At 42.5% G+C, this 12,437-nt stretch overlaps 1 long non-coding RNA gene across 10 annotated transcripts in view; it reads right to left on the minus strand.

Annotated features, from left to right (window-relative positions):
• LOC146545461 (uncharacterized) overlaps positions 1-12,234 on the minus strand; it is a 50,580-nt gene extending 38,346 nt beyond the window's left edge. Inside the window, exons 1-3 of one of the 10 annotated variants that reach the window (XR_014886763.1) lie at positions 12,012-12,223; positions 928-1,030; positions 490-826 (exon numbers count right to left, since the gene is read on the minus strand). This is a non-coding gene — a long non-coding RNA (uncharacterized LOC146545461). Of the gene's footprint in view, positions 1-489; positions 1,031-3,079; positions 3,167-12,011 lie in introns of all 10 variants that reach the window. The other 9 variants (XR_014886765.1, XR_014886761.1, XR_014886760.1 and 6 more) reach the window with 9 other exon arrangements.
• Between the last annotated feature and the right edge of the window lie 203 nt (positions 12,235-12,437).

Consider the following 12,437-nt stretch of genomic DNA (forward strand, 5'->3'; position numbering starts at 1 on the left):
ACGTCCTAATAGACTAGGGTCCACAGAGAGCAGTGCAAGGTACCAAAAGACTTAATTCAGACTTAAAACCACAGTGTGGTTCCTTGTTGATGTTGGGGGAAGTGGGAACACTGAAGATGGGAGCGTGAATTGCAGGCCACTGGGAAGAAGAGTAGTAATTAAAGGAACTAGTTACATGTTGTTATGGATGATAAGGTATAGCCATGGACCAAGAGAAGTAGCATGGGAATGATTAAATAAATCTATATGAAAAGAGTTCGTTGTCGATGTGAGAATGCATGCATATGCCAGAGCCTGGATCTGTGCTTCTGGCTCCCTTCCCAAACCACTGCACAAGGCAAAAGGAGAATTATGAATCTATTTCCCCAAGATCATGATGAGGGTAGACAAAATGGACATACATTTTTCCTCAGAAGGGAGAGGCTAGCATGTTCTCTTTTATCCATTCAGAAAGTCATGAAAGCAAACAAGATGTTAGTCTTTTCTCACCTGAACAATATGGCTTTCTCCTTGCAGTGCCAGTGCCTGCCTCTGGCAGGCTGCCCTAGAGGCTCATAAACATGAGCTGAGAGGCCAAGACCGTCAGTGCTTCTTCTTCATATCACCTCATTTCAGCCATGCAAGAGGATGTCAGGAGGTATCTGAGCTATGATCTCCTTTCAGTTCAACTGGTGTGCCTCACTCTACGTGCACTGGTATGCAGACACGTTGTCACCAGCCCCAGCCTCAGGCAACAAGAAGTTTGTTCCCGTTGACAAAGACTGTACTCCCAAAGTGCTGAATGATGACTCCAATGGCTTCTGTAGGTTCCTTCTTTTTCATTTTCCTGCAGAGGGAAAATGCCTTTACTGACCAAGTCACAAGCGTTCTCCATGATTAATGTCCATCCTCCTGTGATTGCAGCTACTTGAGAAAAAGTGAGTCTACCTGGCAGCTTTCAAACTTTAGTGTGGTGCCTGAGGTAGCCTTTAAACTATGCCCACATCTCTCTGTTTTCATAATCCGAGATAGGTCTCCTTCCTTTTCTTCTCTGGAGAGAAACAGAAGGCTAAGCTGTTATCTCTGTGTTTAATTCATTCATATATGTAATAGCTGTTCCTTTGAATTGCTGACTCAAAACCCATTGTGATTATATTAAACAGAAAGTTTCTCATCCTTATTCTCACTTTTAATATTAGACACAAGTAATACTTACATTCACTGACTTTGGGCAAGAAAGTCATCAGCAAAGCAGCAGAAGATCATGAATATATATATATGTATGCATATACATATATATATCTCGTCTATGTGTGCATGCATGCACTTCACCTCTGAAAAATGAAATCCTTCTGTATGCTAATTTTTCTCATTGAGTTTCCAAGACAACGGTAGTTGCACTGGTCTGATTTTTTGGTCTGATTTTTGGATGGTCCTGTGTGGGGCCAGGAGATGGACTTGATATTTATGAGTCCATTCCAACTCAGGATATTCTGTGACTCTATGATTCACTCTGTGCTGTCCCCATCTAACTTCCTGGCCCCATCTTCAGAGCCAGCTTTACAGTGTTTAGTTTTTTACATTTCTATATCTATATCTATATATTTTTATATCTATATCTATATCTATATCTATATCTATATCACATGTTTCTAATCAACTATACTGGACAGCCCTGCTACATGAATCAGTGAATACCAGCCCAAAGAGAAGTTAGCTCAGAATAAGCTACATGTGAACTTGCAGAGAGCATCAACCATTCTGGAGTGATGGCTGTGTGAACTTTCATTCTCCATGTTGCATGCGGAGTCACTTATCCCATTTATTTTGCCAAATAAACAACCTCACTTTGGTATGGGTAAAAGCATGTCGCTGACTTTCAGACTGTTCTCTTTGCTTTTGCCTCCTTCATTTCATAGAACCATAGAATCATAGAACGGTCTGGGCTGAAAAGGACCATAATGATCATCTAGTTTCAACCCCCCTGTGCCATGGACAGGATCACCAGCCACCAGACCAGGCTGCCCGGAGCCACATCCAGTCTTTCCACTGTGTCAGTCCAGCTCCTTTCTTCCTTAGCTGAAAACCCAGATTATTTACCAATTGCAGCATTCTCTTTCCATTTATCTCCTTTTCTGTCCTGCAGCAAATATTACCATGACCATGAAAAGTATCAATTCATAGAGTTTAGGAAAATGCAGCAGGAAATCAGGGAGAAAACAAAATTTCTAGATACTAGTACGAGGTAGCTGCTCAGACTTCAGATTTGAAGGAAGCTTCTTCTCCACCTTCTCTCATTGTTTGTAGCTCTCATTTCTTATCAGTCAAGAAGATCAGACTCACTCACAGGGCACATGAGTACTGGCAGAATATAATCAGGTGCCTATGAAAGCAGCCCAATTCCTGTGGTGTTACAAGAAAGCATGAGAGAGTAATGGAATACTCTCTGGAAATATTCTGCATGGAAGCTGTGAATCAGACGTTTCTGCTTATCTCTTATCAGGCTTTATTTTCCAGCTCTTTAAAAGAAGCTTGTACTGAAAAGCAGCAGAAAAGCAAACCCCAGGTCCAAGCTTTGTTTAGAACTGTTTGGATTTGGTGGATTCAAAAACCTGTTCAAGTTTGATAGGAATACATGCAGGTCTGAGAAATCCCTTGGGAAACGCAATCTTCCCTCCAGAAAGCTGGAAAAAGTGCTCATATTTAGTAATGAGGGAAAGTAAACAAAAACACAGATGCTCCAAAATACTGCCCAAAGGTTATTTCTATATGCAGCTGTGGAAGAATAACAAGCAGCAGTGCAAAACATTGGGATTCAGGGAGAACAAATGTTTGGAGAACAACACATACATGCTCATTGGCTGCTACAGAAAATAATTGCAGAAATGATGACAGACAGATCCCAAATCTAGTACAATAATCACACATCACAAATCTCCTCCCTAGCCTAATTTTTGACTGTATTCAATGTATTGAATGTGTATTCAAAAAGCATAGGAGACCAAATACAAAGAGGAAGATAACTAACAGCAAATAAAAATGAAATAAAATATGGACCCAACTGATGCAAAGTTGTGCTGCTGCTTGTGGCAGCCCTTACCATCCTTGAAGGGAGATAGCTGAGGAGGTCAGAAAGAGGACTGCTTGACTCTCATCTTCCAAGAAACTTCTCAGTGATAGCTATTTGCTTGAGAAACAAAGATGCAGATGAAAAGCTCCATCCTAAAGAAGACAAAGCCTAGTCTGAAGACACTCCTATCAACACCAACTTGCCTGCTTTCTCTGTGACTTTATGTGGAGCATCAGCTTTTATGGAGCATTGGTCTTACGTCAACGGAGAGTCAATTTTTAAGCATCAGGCTCAAATTTTACAAGAACTAGTGATTTTTTTGCAGCCTCTTAAGGCTCTTTTTAGAGTTCAAGAGATTAAACTGCCCTATAGATACAGACAATGTTCTGTTTTGGCTGGATATTGTCTAATCACACTTCAGAATAGGGTCAGGCACAATCCAAGTCTGACAGTTCTATTCACACCTAGTTGTCACTAGTAAGTGCAGAGGTCTTCAACAACACTATCAGCTGAGGGAGGAAACAATACACAGTGAAAAATGGCTCACAGTGAGTCACTTGCTGCTACATGTACAACTGGCAGCCTCAAAAAGGAAGAATGTGCTTGTTGCTCGATCCTGAATTTACTGCTATGAATTAAATTTTTCCCTACTGTTGCCCAAAATTAGATTTGCAATACAATTTGAAGATCTCTTTTATAAACTGTTGCCTGTAATAACTGAAAAGATAAAAATCATTAAAGACTAGTTGAGTTGTGGATGAGAATTTTAATACATTTTTTCACATGAGATTTTATATTTAGAGCATACATTTGCAGTCTCTCTTTAGAAATCCCAAGTGAAGTTTTCAATCAGCTAAACATAACAGCGTTGACTTTTACCCAAAGCATCAAGTTGTGCCAGCATTTCTGATACACTAATTACAGATAAGGCTGACATACAAACTCAATGTCAGCTGTGTTGGGTTATATCAAAGGTCCATCTAACCAGGACCCTATGTCCTGCAATGACCGGAATGACATACTTGGAAAGTGCTTTTTCTTAAAAGAACAAATATAATATGTATATCTGGAACATCTATAATGTTCTGATATTTGGCTGCCCTCTGGTTCTCTCAGCAGAGAGCAACCATTCCCCATGCCATCTGAAAAGACAAAAAGAGCCCTGTGGGTACATCTCTCATGTAGGTACAGAAAGCCTCTTAACTGGACTCACTCATCTCAATTGCAGCAGCTCACTAAGTCAAATCAAAGCCCAAGAAATGTGGACATTAAACAAGGCAAAGTCAGCATACCCTTCAGGATACCTGCGTACTCATTGCTGGACTAGTTCATTGCAATTGTTGACAGCCTCCGTTGGTTGACACCTCCTTCTTTTACCTGCTTTGGCAAACTATCTAACCCCTGCAGGAGTCCAGAGTCCCAGGGCCCAAAGCACATCACCACTATTTTGAGGGATCCTGGTGCCAGCCAATCTTCGTATTCTTCAAAGTCAAAGGCCCAAGGATCTTTGTCTTTGCCCTGTGTCTCCTTTCAGTTCCAACATGCTCTTGATTTGCACTAAAGGATTTTCACTGAGAACCAAGAGGAGAGGCATGCAGCTAGACCAGAAAAGACAGGGTAAGCAAGACAGGTCCTGCATGAGTAAATAACAAGAGAGATACTGGAAATGCTTCAGTCAGCTGAGGCCAAGTAAGCTGAACTGAGCGCTGAGTAATGACCATCTCTGTCCATCTCTATTCACAGATCAGTCCAACAGGTATCCAGTATCTACTGTTCTGGGATAATCTTAAACCTAATCTGAGGGGTGGTGCAGGAAAGAGCTGTGATCAGATTCTCTGAACAAGTAGTTTAAACCTTTCTCTACAGAGCTTAGCTCCTTCTTCCATATCACATCTCTCCTGTTAAACTAAGGTTAAAATAAAGTCAGTATAAGGTAATTGTTCGTTGGAAAAGAGAAGAAAACAGCATTCTCTAGGTGATATCTGCCAGCTCCTCTCACACAAACACTAGCAGCATCCACATGCACTCACACACACGCACACACCCACAAATACATACAGAGTCTACTTCAAAGAAGGGAGCTGTTTGAAAAGGTCAGCATTCTGTATTCATTTTCTGCCCTAAGAACCACAGAAAATACTCAGTCCATCTTCTGCCCTGGAGAAGAATTACTATTTGTATAAACATATGAGTGTTTTACCTGTTCTGAAATACCTCCAGTGCTGGCAATTCCCACAGTCTCCCTACGTCATCTATTCCTGACTTCATATACCTTTTCTTTAGCTTAAAAACTTGCTCAAGCATTTAGTCTAAGTCTCCTTTTTAGCAATATAAGAAAAGAATAGTTTATTTCATTTCTCCCAGTAGAAATTTCTTACGTTTTTAAAGATTTACATTTTCCTATGCCTTCCCTCCAACTGCTGTCTTTTCTAGTCGAAACAACCACATATCTTTCAGTCTTCTCTCACAGGTTGTGTTTTCTAGACCGCAGATCATTTTTATTCCTCTTCTCTGCTGTCCAAATAAAATAGCCAAATATTTCTTTTCATGCAGCATGCAAAACTGGATGCAGTGCTTCAGCAAAGCTTTACTCTCACAGAGCAGAAAATGGCCTCCAATGCTATCTGACTTTTTTTATAGCTTGATATGATGCCTGTCCTTTTTTTTTTTTTTTTTTTGTGCGTGTGTGTAACAGTTAAGCATTTATAGAATACGTGTAGGTACCTTCAAGTCTTACTAGAGACTTATTAGATGGGACAAATAGTTCATACTTTAAGATGAAGAGATGACAAGATACAGCAGCCAAGTAGGAAAATAGGCAGACCTTATAGACTTATGTCTTGAACTGGAGAAAGGACAATTTCTTTGAACAACATTCTGGCACAACTAGAACATTGGGCTAGATTTTAAACATTTTATTGTATTTTGGATACTGAAAGCCAGAGAAAGATTCAAAGAGAAATTCATAGAAGGACAACAAAAATGATCAAGAGGTTACATAGAGAAAAGCAACAAAAAAAGTCATTCTCTATAATTTAATCAAGTAACAATTGCAGGGGAGTATTATAGGATTAAACAAGTATCAAAGATGGAAACACAAACAATGCAATGGCTTAGAGTATTAAAGGACAAGAAGCAGATGGTCATGAGCAAATGTGCTGACATGAAATTAATGAAAATATAATTTCAGTGTAACCTCGCGTAGAATGGGCTTTATCAGGCAGTAGAATAGTTCTTACAAAAAGCGATAGAAGCCCCACAGATTTCTGCATTTTAAGCCAGCCTGGACAAAAGAAATGTTAGTGGACAGCAAGGGAAAGGTCTGTGTAGCAGTCAGGTCTGGATTATTTTTTGCAAAGACCTACCATTCCTTTTTTCAAAGAAGAAAATGTAAAAATTACACATATATGAAGAGAAAGACCACTCTACTGTATCTTTGGCCTGACTGATAGAAAGTTCATACAAGAGATTATGGGGATAACTTGGGAGTGAGAAAGACTGATCTGCAGCCCAGTGAGATCAGCAAGCAGCCCTCTTCTGACTTTGATGGAATTAGGGAAAACCTTGAGAAAGTTACCTCAGGATTCCTAAAGCAGATATCAGCTTTTGTGTTATGTCTAAGCTTCTCACAGACAGAAACAATTTCCTACTGATCCATCAGGGGCTGAGTAGAGCAAGTATGACAGCAATAAGACAGGTGAATTCTTTTGTCTGTTTCAGCTGAATCATTTGTGTCCCATGAGCTGTAGTTTCTGGGATGGCAAAAGGATGGGCAAATTCAAGCTGATGTGAAGTGAGAGTAAAGAGAAGACAGAAGCTGTTGGTGTCGGCAAGGAGATTATTTCAGCCCTCTGCACAAGGAGTTTGAATCCAAATTGTTCTCACTCCCAAAAAGCACGGCTGACCCACCAAGCTAGAATCCTCTGAACCAGGCCACTGCCAATTGCTCCAGTTGTAGCTGCCTTGTTTTGCAATGACATACTGAGAGGGAGAAAATAAACATTTTGTCACTTGGCCCTCTTGCAACAAAAGACAACAAGGTACTCATTAAGGGGTGGCCAGCCGTAAGAGGGAGGTGATTGCCCCCCTCTACTCTGCTCTCGTGAGGCCCCATCTGGAGTACTGCCCAGGTCTGGGGCCCTCAGTACAGGAGGGATGTGGAGCTGGAGAAGATGATGACAGAAAGCTGCATGTCCAGTAGTTGCCTTGGCCCCTCGTACAATGAACCCTGGTGGCATGGTCTGCTGCTGGAGATAGCTGCTATACATCTCAAGGCATTGAATGCTTTGCATTCCTCCTTCATGGGGTCAATGGCCTGGCTTTCCTCCAGATCATGCGGCCTGCCACCAAGGCGCGATGAGACCACCACCCAGTTCAAGTGAAATGCTTTTGTGTTGAAACTGACAAGGAAAATTCCAATTTCCTGAGGAAAACCCCAACCCCTGCTACTTCAAGCTGTATAAAAAAAAGATGTGAGGGTTCACACGCATGCCGTTCATTCTGTGGCCTGCAGTGAATCCTGAGCTTCAGGGTGGCAGCCCCGCAGAGACCAGACCTGCAGACCAGAGCAGGGTATGGAGCACTGTGGGCCCAGCTGCCAAGCGGTGTCACACTCAATTTCACAGAGAGCGCCAGGGCTTCTTCACAGCTCACACCAGGCAGCAGCTCTCAGGTCCCTGGCATTTATGCCCCAAACAAGCCAGCTCATTTAGCTTTTGTCACAGGTGTTTTTTGTTTTGCTTTTTTTTGCAAGATCTGCTGACGTAAAATGCTGTTTGCACATCAGCAGGCTTGTCATGGCCTCCCTGTCACATCTATCAGAGGATCTCTGTGGATTCAGGCTGAACATTTCACGTTGCAGTGCTAGAACAGAAAGTCCTTTCCCATCTTGTGCGTGCGTGCGGGGGCAGCGAGCTGCTCTCCCACACCGCAGGACCGCGGGGGATAGGAGCCACCAGGCCCCATTAAACAAGGGAGGAGCTCGAGACCTTGGAGAACAACAGGGCGAGTCAAGCCATGTCCTTTATTATGCCTGGATTTGTAATCAAGGCTGACTCCAGACAGCAAAATTAATCCATGCTCTCTGAATCTCAGCTGGAAGAAAATGGATTTGCTTTACTGACTCTGCCGAAGCTGAAGCAATTTACCCCGGCTGAGGATTTGATTCTTATCCCTGCCTCAGGTTACTTATGTGTGTTTCAGCATACAGCATAAAAGCATGATCTTCCAACTGACCAGAGGTCGAACATGGCTTCCAGGCTGGAGGGCCATAGCAGAATTGAATCCAGGCAGCACAGTTTCAGTGTGGTGTGAGATACACAATGCTGGGTAAAATGAGAATCCTATAGTAACGCCTTGCGTGATAAATAACCCCATCTCCCACCCCAGCACCAGCAGCCGAGGTGCCTTTCCCACAAGCACAACCAGTAGCCCCTTGATGCAGGCAGGCCAGCACTGATCCTGGCCCTGACGGGGTGATGATAAGCAGTACTGCAGGACACACTGCAGTAAATGCGAGAGGCTGTAAACGAAGGTCTTCCTAATTAGAAGATGGTCAGAAGCACACACAGATTCCTCATCCAGGGTAAGCTGCTCCACAGTAAGTTTAGGGTGACATTAAAAGGTAAACATAGGAAATAACAGAGGATGTGCCAGTGGATGAAGCAGCAGGTGTGTGCAGGGCATTGCCAGCAGCACAAAGGCACGAGTAAGGGCCAAAGAAAAGGTAAGAGTCTGAGAAAGGCAAGAAGAGGCAATTCTGAATCATAAGCACAGATGACTAGTAAGCAAGACAAGATTTCAGAATATTTGTGATTTGTTAGCATGCTGTAAGTCTGCATTGCTGGGATTCCATAGAACAGAAAAGTGCAGTAGTTGGGAAAGGTACAGCCTGTAATAAATATATCAGTGGGTCATGCCCCTGTGGCAAAGAACAATGGAGTGGAATTATGGATCCTGTGTCTCCTAGCTAGTGGTGCAGTTCTAAACCAAACTAAATGCCTTGGGGGATTAAAATTAAATGACTGTAAACCCACAATTTCAGCTGCAAGGGCAAAAATGTTTTCTGAATACCTGAAGTTCTGCTGCAGAAAGAATACGACTGTACCGGTAGTGAAGGACTCTTGACAAATTTCCCTTGACAGCCTTACTGGAGTATCCTGTGGCAAAGTAATGGTTATGATGCTGCACCCTCTCCACACTGTGGCAGAATGCAACCCTTATAAGAACATACAAAGAGAAAAAGAGAAAAGCAAAAGTCTCATGGGAGATGGGGGGATATCCTGTAACATAAAAATGCATTGGATAAAGTATTCAAAAGTGTTTGATTGGAAAAGACCAAATAGCACCTACTAATATTCTCTTAATGAGGCAATTTAACTGCCTGTAATTCCGTCCTATGCATTGTGCTCTCCCAGCATAGGAGTTCAAAGAGTTGTCACAACAGGCCATCAAAGGAGAGTTTTTATAATGAGTGGTATTTCTTAGGGACTCAGTATGGGGCAGATGTGCTGAGGAGAGCTGGAAAGGGAAAAATAGAGGTTACACTGAAAAACTGGTCATCAAATTCTATAGTCACTGAGCCATATTGCTGGTTAGTGTAAAGCGGCACTAAAATCAGTAGAGCATTTCCATACACTCTGGTCAGTTTTTGTTTAAGAGTGGTTACACTTCAAATTCAGTTTGACATCTTTACTAAAGAGATTTTAGAGGGTTTCACCTGTTTGGTTCCCCGGTAAGCAACTGCTTCCCTGCTGCTAGAGGAAAATAAAGCTTTTCCAGCACATCTCAAAGAGAAGGCCTGGATTCAATTAACTGGCAGAGAAAATGCTTTTCTCTCTCTCTCTTTCCTTAAGACAGTGGCTGTCCTTACTTGTGAAGGTCACCCGCAGCATGTTCTTCAGGGGAAAGGTAGAAAGCAGGGGAAGCTCACGCTGTGGCAGCTGCCACCTTGGTAACCTCCACAAACACAAACATCAATTGTGCAGAGAACGGTAACTGTTTTAAATAGGTTAAAAAATAAAGCCTGGTTATTTAATTTAGTGTACATGCTAGGTGGGTCAATATCCATCACTCTCTCCCCATCCTTCTTCCCCACCCCTCAGGTCTCTGAGGGCAGAGGTTTAACTCCCAGCTGAGGAAGCAGAGCATGCTTCATTTAGTAGCACCGCAACAGGGCTGCTGGGGATGTCATGCTTCTGATGAGACATTAAATCAAGGTAAATACTGATCTCGTGGGCATCTCTGCTTAAGAAGCACAGGAAGAAAAAAATAACAAAACCTTCATGGCTCTTGTGCTTTGACCTCTTATTACAATGAAATTCCTCAAAGCAAGGAAGCCCAACTGTATGTGGTACAGGAGGTATCAAAGTTTCTGACTGGTTAGTTGGGCTTCTTTTGTTTGTTCTAGGGGGTGATTTATAGCAAATAAAAGGATTCTGTTAAAAGTAAAAAACAACAACAAACCACATAATTTTCAAGAACAAGAGCAGGCAGATACTATCCCAAGACCCTGGTTAGCACTCAGGCCACAAAATCATCCTCTCTATTCCTTTGTACCCCTTACTCCATTCCTCCCAGCTGTAAAACCTACCTCTCCCCTTACACCATTACAGCACACATACACTCTTTCATCCTATGCCCCAAATGATGCGGGCCATTTTGCCTGTCTAATGGATTCAAACACTACTAGAAGGCCAGCAGGTCAGGTCAAGCCAAACCTGCGCAGCAGTACCGCGATATTTCTTTTACGGGTAAGAAACAACAGGTAAAACAGCTGCAGTATTTCAGTCTCTTCTTCCCTTCTTCCCAACCGACTCCAAGGACCTCTCACTGAAGATGCATGATTTTCTCTTTGAAATAATCATGATGCAGCTGGTAGTTGCTGGAGATCCTGTGTAATTGTTCAAGAAAAAAATATCTTTTTTTTTTTCATAAGCAGCTACTTTACAGTAATTCTTGTTGAATTGAAAATGCTTGCACAGGTGGCACAGGGAAGGAGGGAGCTGTGGTTTCACAGGGTGGGTGAAGAACATGTCCAGCCCTCGTTTGTACAGTGGAGGTGGTTGAGAGATAAAGGCAAGTTACCAGACAGGGTCCCAGCTCTGCAGCAAGTACATGCACTAAAACAGGGCAGAAATATACCCATCATATGTGACAGAGGTCTGAGGCCCAGTGCAGGGGCAGCTATAGCTTGCCATAAGCATCACCGTGATGATGGGCAGGGAAAGGTTTCCTCTAAGGAAACAGGAGGAGTACAGAGGGAAAAAATATACCTTTTCATTATTTGGGGTTATTGTTTTTGGTGGGTAAGAAAAAACTAAAAAATGTTTGATAGCATCGCTTAGTGAAGAACAAACAATTCCCTTCATTCTTCCTCTGTCATGTGGAATTAACAGATAGAGCTAAAGCCAAAGCTACTGATTTCATTAGGCGTACATTAGGGACGAAGTTCTCCCTGCATACCAAGCATGTCATTGTACATGTTTAAAACTTTCCTCTGACCATGTCTTTTCAATTACTTTCCCATCTCCACACCTATCTAAACTCTTTGAGCAAACAACTATTAAACTCCAGAGAGCCTCAGACTCACTCTTCAAGCCCCTCCATCTGGATTTCCTCTCTTCAGCTCCTCATCCAGAAATCTTAGTGGGGATATTTCCTGACTCGCTGTTGTCTTCTCCCTGAAGCCTTGCTGCCACCCCAGGTGCTGTTGTTCATTCCTTTCTGACAGCTTTTCTCTGCTGGAGCTCTCACAGCTCAGACCTTCATTCTGCTCTTTTTTTTTCAACCTAACCTGCAGAAAGTCTTCATGCACACACATGATCCCATTCGAGGAACTCTGAAAGAGTTTTTGCTATTCTATGATCTTTATTCTTACATCTAATATTCTTACATCTTACCCTAATACCTCATAAGAATGGCAGCCCGCCCCAAAATCTTCTCCACTATTTGCATTACTTACCTTTGCTGCTAAGCATTCTCTGCTCTCATCATCTGAGTCTGACACTTGGGAGTCATTCTCAGCCCTTTTCCTTCGCAAAATGTGGCTAATTTCTTCATTGCCATCCTTTATTCTTTTGCACCTGTCACTGTCGTATTGCTCCCATCAGCCACATCAACACACACCCAGCAGTGAAATTATTTCCCGTCTTGATGAATCATCCCTCCAGTCACCCCAGTTTGTCTGAAATCAGCTCTAGTGCATCCCCCTGTGCACTACCAGTGCAAGACAGTGACTAGAAGAGGCCAGGAAGAAGACAGGCTGATGTGATTCTCTGGCAAGCTCAAAAAACCCTAGAGAAAGTTTTATAAACTCCCCCTGGGAGGTTAGGGCAGCTTTTTGCATCCTTTTGGTGTCTCCTCCTGCCTGATTGAGCAGTCAGGCATT

The sequence above is a fragment of the Meleagris gallopavo genome, chromosome 1 (genome assembly GCF_905368555.1).
Source record: "Meleagris gallopavo chromosome 1, MGAL_WU_HG_1.1, whole genome shotgun sequence".
In the NCBI taxonomy this organism is placed as follows: domain Eukaryota; kingdom Metazoa; phylum Chordata; class Aves; order Galliformes; family Phasianidae; genus Meleagris; species Meleagris gallopavo.